Source organism: Nesoenas mayeri, assembly GCF_963082525.1.
Source record: "Nesoenas mayeri genome assembly, chromosome: 1".
In the NCBI taxonomy this organism is placed as follows: domain Eukaryota; kingdom Metazoa; phylum Chordata; class Aves; order Columbiformes; family Columbidae; genus Nesoenas; species Nesoenas mayeri.
In genome coordinates this window covers 141,848,882-141,862,120 of record NC_137541.1, presented here as the reverse complement: position 1 = coordinate 141,862,120, position 13,239 = coordinate 141,848,882, and positions in this window count along the sequence as shown.

Here is a 13,239-nt window from a genome sequence, read left to right as displayed (position 1 = left end):
TTCCTCTTCTCCACCCTTTCCTGCCACCGCAGAAAAGCGCAACTGTCTGATACAAAGGAGAAAAGTGTTTCTCAGCCACCCCTTTCTTCACAGAAAATAAGATACTGATTCTGTGAGGTTTATGCCTGAATTAGGACACTTGTTGAGTGGAAGGCACCAAAATACAGCACCATCCATGAAGACTTTTTAGCATTGGTGCTAAACAGCATGGAAATAAAATACTGTTAAAAGCTCTGTGTAACTACATTATTTTTTGTTTACATCACCATAGCATCAGTGGACCCGAATGCAGTAAGCATGGAAAAAATCCAGAGACTGAAGCTCAGACTCCTCTTACTTTAAAATACCCAATAAAAAGACATCCATGTACCCTTGATATTCTATAGGATGTGTCTTTTGGATAAGGTACACCTGGAACTTCTAACTTCTAACTTCTATTTCCCGCTGATCTTAAGGACAGTTCTTCAACAAAGCATGAGGAAGAGAGTACAAATAGAGTGACAAAATTCAAATGTATTACTAAATAAATCATCAGTGTTTCTATCTCTTGCATAAGCAACCAAAGCATTGCCTCGAAGGGATGAGAGTGTCAGACACTCCTCTGCAGACCCTGGAAAAGCAATCATGTGGGACAGAGAGCAGGAAAGGAGAGAAAGAAGAAAATGTGTCAAAGTTAACATGTCTGATGTAAAATGAACTTTTTTCAATATCAACTAAATAAACAGTTTACAATTTATCCTTTCTCTAGTGAAGAGCTTATGCCTGTGAAAGCACAACAATTTCATCAGAAATGGCTAAAGAGTCACTCTCTAAAGACAAACAGGACTTTCACCTTGACAAATAAAGCAAGGACTGAGTTGCATGTAATTCTCAAAGGAGACATGGCATACATAAAACAAGACCTTACAGTTCTCCAACTCCCTCTCCTTGGAACTCTTTAAATAGTCAAGGATTTATTTTACATAGGTGTAAGTACCTTCTTACGGCAAATTCAACAAAACCAGCGGTCTTTGAAATCTGGCCTTAGCTGTATAAGAGCGGATCTGAAGCAACGCCACTGTGTTCTGCAAGTTCCTTCCAACACACAGACAAAACAAAATTCAGGCTCTGGAGATCGGGTCCCAGCCTGAGCTGGAAATGAGGCAGATAAGTACTTTTAGTTCCATAAAAGAAAAGCTCAATGCACTGACAAGATAGTCACCTTTACTCACCTCCTTGAGTTGTCATCAGGCACCAGACAGTGCATATATTAGTAGTAGGAACTAGCTGGAATGGACTGCCCTAAGACACTTATGACAAGTTGCCTTTTTTTTTTCCTCAAAGTAATCATTGATATTGACATGCCATTTTGGTCCTGCAGAAGCGTAGTGCAGGGACACTGCTTTTACTGTGAACCTTCCTTTTTCTGTTTCTGGCAAGCATCCTAGATTTTGTAATTTGATATTCTTGCCAAAAGCACTGGAAACATTTGAGATGATCCTCATGAGATTAAGGACAAACTGTGGATTACATTCTTGGCATTGGACAACACTGTAAGCCTGCATTTTTCTTGCTGTCCCTGAATATTTGTGAGCTAAGCAAGTAAGACCACAGCAGAATTAAGAGCAACTTGATGTTGTTTTACTTTTTCTTCTCAAACCATCCCAGGATCTAATGCACTCCTGCTCTTAGTTTAGGAAATGTATTTAGGTCAAGCAGATGTGTTTATACTCAGTAACCTTGCATATTTACGAAGTGAAAACAGGTTATGGTGTGGCTGAGGACATGACTTTTACTTTTTTTTTTCCCTGCACACTAGAAAATGTGTAGTTGGCCATGAATTCTGCTCCTGTTTCACCGATGCAGGAGGTCAGTAACATAAAGACAGCCACAGTGAATCAGACCAAATCTATAAAAAGCCAGGCTCTGACAGTGGCCAATTATGGGTACTTTGGGAAAAAGTACAAAACACAGGGCAAGACTGACTCTCCAACATACCCTAGTGAGATCTAGTAATTTGCTCTTCAAGAACAGCCAGAGCCAGAGGCTGGTTTTGCATCCGTGCATTTAAAAGCTTTTCTATAATTTTGTTCAGTTCGTTTTTTGAGCTCATTTATACTCCTGGTCTCCATACCACCCCACACCCATCAGGCTCATAGTTTATCTCTGCTGTGCTATGTAAAAATAACTTGCCTTTGCTTGATTTAAGTCTGCTGCCTGTTAATTTCAATAGGCACTCTGACTTCTTGTCCTGTGATGGAATAACCCACTCCCTAACTACCCACGGTACCAAGTCATTATCAGTAGAACCATTCTCTGTCCCAACACCCATCTAGTGGGGCAGGGGCTGGATTTAGAAGCACAGAAGGAAAACAGAGACAAGACAAAGAACGTAAGTTTTGTCTTTTTGCCATCACCATACCCACATATTACACAGAAAACTTCCAGGGAAAAAAAAATGCATGTCAACAGTTTCTGAGCTCACTAAACAATAACCAAAGCCCTCAGACACCTGGTAGGTCTCCCTTGCAGAATAAACCAAGGGCTTTGTACTTGAAACAAAGAAACTGCTCAAGCTAATGAAAGACAGCTGTTAGAGATCACCTCCCAGTACTTCCAGGAAGGGCTGGAAAACATGCTAGCTCAGACATTTTTCAAGATCCAAGGAGCTCAGCACTGAAAAAGTAAAATATACCAAACTGCCTGAATGCACGCTGTAACTTGCTACCTGAGCTTATGGAGAGCTTGTCAAAAAGTTATACAGGAAATTGTACAGCACAATTTAAAACATATTGAAACATATACAACTTTCGAACTGTTTAAGTAATTTGTCTTTTACAAAAGTGCAATTGAAATAACTGAGCTACAGAGAGCACATCAAAAACATTGAGTTCAAATTAGCAAGAAATCAGTCAGTTTAAAAATTGTAAGAACTTAAGAGCCTTGGTTATTTCCTATTTGTGAGACTATTCTTCAAAAAACTGTGTGTTTTCTAAAATGCTCTTATTTTCATGAAGCCCTCAGAATCAGCCAGTATATAATATTATTGCTGTAAGCCTGTGACAAAGCTGCCCCAAAAACGTAACAGGAGGGAGTCAATAGAAGGGGGGCGGTTAGTAGGTCGAGAGAGGTCCTCCTTCCCCTCTACTGTGCCCTGGTGAGACCACATCTGAAATAGTGTGTCCAGTTCTGGGCCCCTCAGTTCCAGAAGGACAGGGAACTGCTGGAGAGGGTCCAGCGCAGGGCAACAAAGATGACGAAGGGCATGAAGCATCTCCCTCTTGAAGAAAGGCTGAGGGAGCTGGGTCTCTTTAGCTTGGAGGAGACTGAGGGGTGACCTCATTAGTGTTTACAAATATATAAAGGGTGAGTGCCATGAGGATGGAGCCAGGCTCTTCTCGGTGACAACCAATGATAGGACAAGGGGTAATGGGTTCAAACTGCAACACAAGAGGTTCCACTTAAATTTGAGAAGAAACTTCTCAGTGAGGGTAACAGAGCACTGGAACAGGCTGCCCAGGGGGGTTGTGGAGTCTCCTACTCCGGAGACATTCAAAACCCACCTGGACACATTCCTGTGTAACCTCACCTAGGTGTTCCTGCTCTGACAGGGGGATTGGACTAGATGATCTTTCAAGGTCCCTTCCAATCCCTAACATTCTGTGATTCTATGAATATGTTTTTAGTGCAGTATTTTCCACAATTCCACAGAGCAATAGAGAGCATTAACACTGATAAATATTTTTGAATGATCTAGAGAAATGCTACGGCAGTATTAAAAATAACTCACTTTTCTGGATAGTTCAAATAATGCCTCACAAGTTTACAGGACTCGATGCACAAGTCTAGGACAGGTTAATATTGTATGTCAAATATCCCTTCCTTTACTTCTTACAGCTAACTATAACATGAAAAATAAATGGATCACAACGATAGAGGAAGGTCACACTGATACAATGTTGAGGAAATGGAACCACTACTGAGCTAGGGCATCATGCCTGCATCCTCCACTTTCCCCAGTTAACAGACGTAGCCCCTTATCTGTTTAAGATGGAGACTGTAAAAACACTAATGACTAAAGCCCAGTTTTTAAAATGCGTTTTGGTACTATGCTACTCAACTTTCTAACCTAAGAGACAGCCTATCCTAAAAACCAATAAATTCAGGTGGGACCCTATGTCTCATGGTTTTCACATGGCCCCTTGTTTTAAAAATAAAAACCATCCTCTTACATCTTCCTTAGATAGGTGAAAACAAGATAACTTTTCCAAGGCCTCTTACTAAGAAATTTAGAGGGAGAAACTCTGTTTCTCCAGGCAGCAGGCACAGTGCTGCTGTGACTCATCAGTATCTCACATTAATGGAGAATGGGGAAGTCTGGAAGAGAGGAACAGTTTTAAACCTGTGGGAGAGAAAAATTTGCGGGAGTTTTCCACAAGAGCGAGCAGAAAACAGCTCTCCTGTGAAAAGTAGATAGGATAATAACCCTAAGGAGTTGTGTTTTCACAAGAAACAGGGCCCTTGGGGAAAACCAGTGATGAGCATGTGATAATCTAGCCAGGGACTTTCAAGGCAGTTTTGAAGAATGGGGGAAGGAAGGCATCAGGACAGGGCTCTAGGTTTTATTACACTGAAAGAGAATTAAACTGAAGAAGTACACAGAAAGAGAAGGTAATGCAGTCCTGAGATCAGTATTGTTTGGGACACCATTTCAAAGTTGAAAAGACAGTGAAATCTGACAGATCTCATGACAAGGCATGCTCTGGCAAGACGGCTGAGTTATATAAATAGACAAAAAAGGAAGTCTGATGCTGAGGTGGTGGTGCAGCTGCTCTACAACATCCTTTACCTTGTCAGCATTTTTGAGATGTCTGGGAAGGAGTCACATAGAGTAAGTTCTTGCCAGATAGTAGTGCTAGTAAGAAATTGATTCTGTGGCTTTCAATATGCTGGCTTTCTTTTCAAATTCATTTTAGTCCTTGCAAGCCACACCATACCCAACACGGCTCCCCTGAAGCAGTTCAGCCCACTTGGGAAAACTAACTTTTAAAAAACACTAGTGGTTTCCAAACTAACAGTCACAACCTGCCACCAGGAGCTGCTTTTCTCTGCCCTTGCTGTCCACTCTCCCTCAAAGTACAACACCTACGTTCATCTGTACAGGGGCTCCTCCACTTCTCCACTCCAGCCCCGTCCCCAGAGTCCCTCCCCATAGACTTGCCTTTGCGGTCCCCAGCCTCATCTACAGCGTGATTATTTCTGCTTGGGTGACATTGGTCCATCCACAGAGCTAGACCAATGTGAGATGAAAGATGAAGAAAGGCAACAAAGGAAGTGAAAGTTGTGATTCAACAGATGGTGATTCCTCTTAGAGAAGATGAAAATCGGAGTGCTGCCAAGACATTTATTGACTGGTCTTTTAAGGTGCACTTTTTCAAACCAGACACAAGAACAGGCATTAACAAAACACTGTCCTTTGTTTCTCAGAGTTTTGAGAGAAGAAAAAATTGCTCAAGACAGTGGGTTAATTTAGAAATCCAGTAACTTATTGATGAAGATCACAGTGTTTCATTTAAGAAACACATGCTTTTCACAGGGGAGAACTGTGTGCTTCACACATACTTTGCATGTGGTGACAGTGGTCACCATACAAGCGTCTAGTGGGTTACAATTCTCCACGTTTGGGAAGACTGACAGCATGGATAGGAACAACTCTTCACTATCTCTTCAGATATTCAAGAATGGGGAGCCATCAACGAAGATAAAAGCTGAGTTCTAGACAAGCCCTACAGACCACAATGCTCCCTGCTGGAAGATTTTCTAGCTGCAGTAAGTTCTCAAGGGAGAACGAACGAACGAACATTTAGGAGAGAGTTCTATTGATAGTCATTAACCAGATAAACTACAACAGCTTTGAGAAATCCCTAAAGTGAAAACACATGTACACTGGGAGGATATCCAGCAGAAGTATCAGGCTTCATTCTTCTGCTTCGCTGGTGTCTGCTTTGGGAGTTGGCTTGCTTTTAATCAGCCAGCTCCGTTTGTACTTGGTACAAAACTACCAGTCTGTTCTTGAGCAATTTACAACGGCTGAACCTGTCCTCTCAGTATCATTCCTGCCCTGGGACAAATGGCAAGGCCCACTCCTTACTATGCTTCTTGTGTGCTAGAAGTACTTGTACAAGAACCAGATCCTCTTGCTGAGTTTCTCACAATTCTGCTCTGAGAGGCTCTCCCACCATCTCTTCTTGCAGCTGCACCTCTGAAGCTCTTTCTCTTGGTAGCCCCATGACCATCCAGCAAGGTCGATAGGATAGGTGTGGACAGTCACAGGTTAAGAGATTTCTAGACTGTCAAAGATCCTGAATGAGGCTTGCTTCTCCACACACTGACCACCTCCCCAGTGACAGTCACTCCTTTTCCTGGAAGAAACCCCATTTTTAACAATCCTCATGGCACGAGCAGGAGGAAGGCCACAGCTCAGTGAACTCTTCAGTGGCAGCCACCATGGAGCCCCTGCAGCCACCTCACTGTTCCCATAGAGCACGTGTGCTTCCTCACCTCCTGGCCTGGGTGGGTTAGGTAGGCAGGGCTTTCCAGAGCTTAGACCAGATGCTTCCCAGAAAGCCCCCTTTCACATGCTAAGCTCCTGGGAAACCATTAGAGATAAGCTCAGGGCCATTGCTGGGGGCGGGGAGCAGGCAGATGCTTGGTCTGAATGAGGAAAGACAGGCCAGCCAGGCATGGTGGTGGAGTTGCTCTTTATGTGAGAGAGCAACCACAATGTATTGAGCCCTGTCCAGGCGTGGATGAGGAGCGAGTTGAGAATCTGTGGGTTAGAATTAAGAGTCAGGCTGGCAGGGGTGATACTGTTGTGGGTGTCTATTACAGGCCACCACATCAGGCTGAGGAAGTTGACAGGGCCTTCTACAGACAGCTGAGAGCAGCCTCACAGTCACAGGCCCTGGTTGTTTTGGGGGATTTTAACTTCCCTAATGTTTGCTGGAAGGACTACTCGGCTGGCCAGCCACAGTCCAGGAGGTTCTTCCAGTGCACTGATGATAACTTCCTCATGCAAATGGTGGATGAGCCAACTAGGAGAGGAGCGCTGCTGGATCTCATCCTCACTAACAAGGAGAATCTGGCTGAAGCGGTAAAGGTTGAGGGCTGCCTTGACTTCAGCAACCATGAGATGGTGAGTCAAAATATTTGTACATATGTTACTTTAAAGGCACAGCCCTCACTGACACACAGGGTTATGCATGTGGGGTGCTGATTGCATCAAAAAGTGCCTTTGGGTCCTTGAGAACTGTAATTGTTTCAAAAATGGAATAGATACTGATGAATTAGTTTACAATTTAACCAGGTTTCTGTGCTGAGGTATCAGACCTCATTCTACCCTTCCCTGTCCTGCATTTCATACCCAATCTACAGGAGAAGAATGACTGTATAAGATTTAAACCAATGGAGACAATCAGACCTAGTAGTTATATCTAGTGATTGAATTGTGGCCATTGCAAAACCTGTAGTCATAAATTATGAATAAACAGTAAGAAGAAAGAGTACCTCTTACTTGACAGTAATTAATGTAAAAAGCAGGCCTTATCATTAGTTTTCTGGAGGCAACACAGGGAAAACAGTTTATCTTCTTTTCCATAGAAGTCCTGCCTGACCTTACCCCTGCAGTACAGTGTAAGGATTCAATTAAGATGGTGCACTAAGCATATGCTTCCACCAGATGGCAAATCAGCCACCCAGCATGAGGTTAAAAATGTCATAGCCAGGAACCATCATGAGTCCTGAACTGCCACAACACCCCTCTTGTGTACAGTCTCTTGGTCATCTTGCTTGTCAGCAAGGATGAACAGAGCACCTTTTCCCATGGAAACTACTTTCCCAGCCTGAAGCTCTCCGTTGATTCTCCACACAGGCATTGCAACCCTCCCTGCCAATGGTCTTCCTGCTAGTGCTGTCTTGGGTGGTGGCACTGATACAGCTGCTACTTCCCCAAGTTTTCTATTCTAATAACTGTAACCATTAGAATAGAACCGTTTCTATTCTAATAACTGAACATACTATATGATGTTCACTTACATGTGCCTTACAGAAGTCTGTTTAGGAAGTGCAGATTGTGAGATTCTCTGATTTAAAAATCTTGAAAATGGCAGCAAGCTGCACAAAACAATAGTGAACAGTTACAAAGTTACTGGTGTAAATACGATTTAGTCCAGTTGATTGAAGATCAACTAGAACCTAATGACACAGATTTCATTCTGTCACCATGCCTTACACCAGGAAAGGTTTGGACACACAAGATACTAAGACAGCAATGCAGCTCTTTTAACCCAATTTGCTGAATTTACCATACTCACAGAGAAAAATTCTAACATCTCTCTTGTGAGAAAGATCTTATTTTACGCTGTAAGGAATGTGTAGTGCTTTCTCACACCCTTAGAATCAAGGCTTCTTGATGGGCACTACTGAACTTAAGGGAGCATAAGCTCACAATTTTAGATCTACAAGTTCAAAGTTCAGTTCTGTGGTTATACAGGAACATTTCAAAGATTGTAAATAGCTCTGTAGAGCTGCCCGGACAGTAGAGCAGTTTCAACCACAGTGTACATCTGTTTCTCAGAAATAGCTGCAGACACAAGTCTCTTAAGTCTTGTGAGCTAACTCAGCTGGTGCTTTAGCTTAACCATAAACAACGTACCAGTTATTCCAGGGAAGATGGAAGGGTGCGTATTTTGGCTTCTGGATTGCCTTTCATAACAGCAAATGTTACATTTACTCTGTATAAACAGATACAGTGGCTGCAAGAAAAAAAAATATTTATGACACTAGAGCAAGGGAGCAGGGTGTTTGACCTGGACCTCAGTACAATAAAAGAAATAGGGAATCCACTTCAACAGATCACTTCTGCTTGATCTTTTCTTTTCCTTGTGAGCCTGAGAGAGAGCTCATGCTTCGGCTTTTTAGCCTTGATGAAGCCACATATGCAATAGCTATGGTTTTGGAAAATTCCTAATGTCTTATGAAGACTGTGTTATGTTAAAAGGCGTACAGACAAAGTTTGTAGGGTTTAGTGCCAGAGTTAGGTTATGGTTGGATTCGATGGTCCTGAGGGTCTCTTCCAACCAAAATGATTCTATGTAACAGCAAATCTGAAGGCAGAGCTGCAGGAAGAGTGCAGAGGAAGTGGGAAAACAACAGACAGACCTCACATTGCAGGAAAGATGGTACATAGTACCTGAGCTGGAGTACCAGCACATTTCCAGGGGAGGTTGTATGCAACACATTTTGGGGCCTGATTGTTAGTGCAAACCTCTCCAGGGGACTCACTCTCTTTGGGCAATGCTACATTTCACTTTTTCTCTTCTATTTCATTAACTCTGTAAAGGTCATCAAGCGTTAGAGGAAGAAAGGCATTTCACAATTTCTTCTACCTTCCAGGAGATAGCCTGAAGCAATTTCAGCACAGCAGCTTCTTGTTCTATGGTTATCCTTTCCCTCCTTCATATACCCAGGAGAATAAATCCCACAATAAAAAAAATATAAGAAAAAAGGGGGATTCCTATGAATCTGTCATCCATACAAGTTATTGAGATAGATATAGATGTAAAGGTTTTTATCTTTCTCTTACAACCTTCACTTCACCTATGATTTCAGCTCAGTCCTCAAAGCCTTTCTTCTCTCTCTGACCCATACTGAAATACTAATTTAATTCAACTTATACTGTCATGCAAAAAACTTTAAGCCAACCCTTGTTAAGAGTACTTGTCCAACTTTGCAAGCCCTCAGCCTCACTCTGAAGTCACAATCAAGGCTTTGTGTGATTGAGTAAACTGGATGAGATTGGCTCTTTTAACTTCAGAAGTAACAGAAATCCCCCCTTGATAGAGAATTTTTCTGTTCTCAACTAATATTTTTTCTTCCAGTTTTCTGATAAGCAACTGCATTAATTCAGTGCTTAAAACAACAGTATCAAACAGCCTCAGTGGAAACATTGTGCCTCTCTGTCTGAATCAGACCTGATCATGCTTCACTACCTTAGAACACACAGTCTTTCTTGTTCTTTTGTTAATACTCTATTTGTACATAAATTCTCATAGAAAAGAACAACAAGGTAGATAGCACCTGAATACTTGCATCAGAGAAGCTTCAGAGCTCTTTTAAAAATACAGGTTAAAAAACCCAAACCTAAAACAAACACACACCCAGCAATATATATATATATATATATACACACACACATATATATATACACATATATATATACACACATATATATGTGTATATATATGTTTTGTTTTTTTTTTTTTAAATTGGAATTCACCTTACATAAAAATCTAGATAAGGGTCTAGTTCTTCAAATTCGCTTGAAATCACTGTAGGCCTACAACCTTTTCTAGAATCACACAGGTTTGCATTGGTAGAGGTTTTGAGGTTCTGGCTACAAAGTAACTCCCATTGAAAACAAAAAAAACCAGCTTCATTATCATTGAAAACAAAATCCATTATAAGACTCTCACTACCACACCACATACAGGTATGAAAATGGATGACCCAGTAAGTGATTCAATATTCAAAGTCATCTTGCCATGTAAAATTTCAGTCAGATTTTTTAAATTGACATGGAGATTTCAAAGAGAAGTGAAAACCTTGGAATCTCAGATAGACCACTAAAAAAGGACAAGGTACATTTCTTCAGGTTCAATTCTTGTTCAAGCAAATACAAGAACCAATTCTAGGTTTCCCTTTCAGCTTTCATCTAAGCCCTGGGTGCTTTTTTCATCTTCCTTTTGTATTTCCAAAGAAACAGAAGAGCATAGAAATTAAACAGCACACACACAAGCTGAAAGCCCTGACCCTTCATACTAATAGAATTCACTGAAAATGCAGATCAAAATGTAAGCTGTCATTTTCTTGCCTCGTATCACTGTTGAGTTGCTGAGCATCTCACACACATCAGTTCACGCTCCTGTTCTCAGTACTCTGGAGAAGTAAGCTGAAATAATGCGGTGAAGCACGCTAGCTCAAGTACATTAAAAGGAAGCTTGAGCTATTCTCTACAATGCTATTTTTACTGGCAAGCACAATTTGATTGCATATATATATACAAAATAAAATATCTCCTGTGCAAGGTGCCGTATTTAATGCCTTGTCTGCTAATTGTACCTGCAAAGGAAGAGTATATGGCATTTCTCTGGCATTTCAGCCTTAAACTGCTGTTAGAGAGGAAGCCCTCAGAAAGAGTTAACATGAGGATTCAGCACAGAAATAGTAAAAGTCTCAATTTTACACCGTCACATCTCCTCACACCCACTGGAGAGTGCAGCCTGACTATACTCCAGTACCCAGCTGGAGAAATCCCAGTCTGTAAAGAAGTTTTGTTTCTAAGATTCAGCAGCAAGAGCAAGACATGGAGCTGAAAATGTGGTCGCAATAAAGGAAATTCTCACTAGATACCAGAAAAAATTCTTCCTCATAGGGGTGATGCAGTGCTGGAACAGGAACTCCGGCATGATAACAAACTGTCCTCCCTGTGGGTTTTCCAAATGCAGCTGGACAAGGAATGTCCTGCACAACCACCTCCAGCCTGGGAACAGTAAGTTCCTGCTGTTGGACTAGAGACCTCCAAAGGTCCCGTTCAGCTAAGTTACCAGATGTTATGAAAGTTTGCACTCAGCACAGATCACAGATCACAGAATGTTAGGGATTGGAAAGGACCTCAGAAGATCATCTAGTCCAATGGCCCTGCCATAGCAGGAACACCTAGATGAGGTTACACAGGAATGTGTCCAGGCGGGTTTTGAATTTCTCCAGAGTAGGAGACTCCACAACCCCCCTGGGCAGCCTGTTCCAGTGCTGTTACCCTTACTGAGAAGAAGTTTCTTCTCAAATTTAAGTGGAACCTCTTGTGTTCCAGTTTGAACCCATTACCCCTTGTCCTATCATTGGTTGTCATCGAGAAGAGCCTGGGTCCATCCTCATGACACTCACCCTTTATATATTTGTAAACATTAATGAGGTCACCCCTCAGTCTCCTCCAAGCTAAAGAGACCCAGCTCCCTCAGCCTTTCTTCAAGAGGGAGATGCTTCATACCCTTAATCATCTTTGTTGCCCTGCGCTGGACTCTCTACAGCAGTTCCCTGTCCTTCTGGAACTGAGGGGCCCAGAATTGGAAACAATATTCCAGATGGGGTCTCACCAGGGCAGAGTAGAGCAGAAGGAGAACTTCTCTTGACCTACTGAACACCCCCCTTCTAGTACACCCCAGGATGCCATTGGCCTTCCTGGCCACAAGGGCACAGTGCTGGCTCATGGTCATCCTGCTGTCCACCAGGACCCCCAGGTCCCTTTCCCCTACACTGCTCTCTAATATGGAATTTCCCAACCTATACTGGAACCTGGGGTTGTTCCTGCCCAGATGCAAGACTCTACACTTTTCCTTGTTATATTTCATTAAATTTTTCCCCGCACAGCTCTCCAGCCTGTCTAGGTCTCGCTGGATGGCAGCACAGCCTTCTGGCGTGTCAGCCACTCCTCCCAGCTTAGTGTCATCAGCAAACTTGCTGATAGTACACTCTATTCCCTCGTCTAAATCATTAATGAATATATTGAATAATACTGGCCCCAGTACTGACCCCTGAGGCACTCCACTAGATACTGGCCTCCAACTAGACTCCGCACCATTGACTACCACTCTCTGGTTTTTCTCCTTAAGCCAGTTTGCAACCCACCTCACTACTCTATTGTCTAGACCACACCTCCTCAGTTTAGCTGTGAGGATGCTGTGGGAGACTGTGTCAAAGGCTTTACTGAAGTCAAGGTAGAGCACATCCACCACTCTGCCATCATCCATCCACCTTGTTACATTCTCATAAAAGGCTATGAGGTTGGTCAAGCATGACTTACCCTTGGTAAAGCCATGCTGACTGCCCCTAAGAACCCTCTTATCCTTGATATGCCTTGAGATGGCATCAAGGATAAGCTGTTCCATTACTTTCCCAGGGACAGAGATGAGGCTGACTGGTCTATAATTACCCGGGTCCTCCCTCCTGACCTTTTTGAAGACTGGAGTGACACCTCCCCTAGTCGGCTCCTTCACCATCTGCATGAGGAAGTTATCATCAATGCACTGGAGGAACCTCCTGGACTGTGGCTGGCTGGCTGAATGGTCCTTCCAGCAAACATCAGGGAAGTTAAAATCACCCACAACAACCAGGGCCTAAGACTGTGAGGCCACTCTCAGCTGC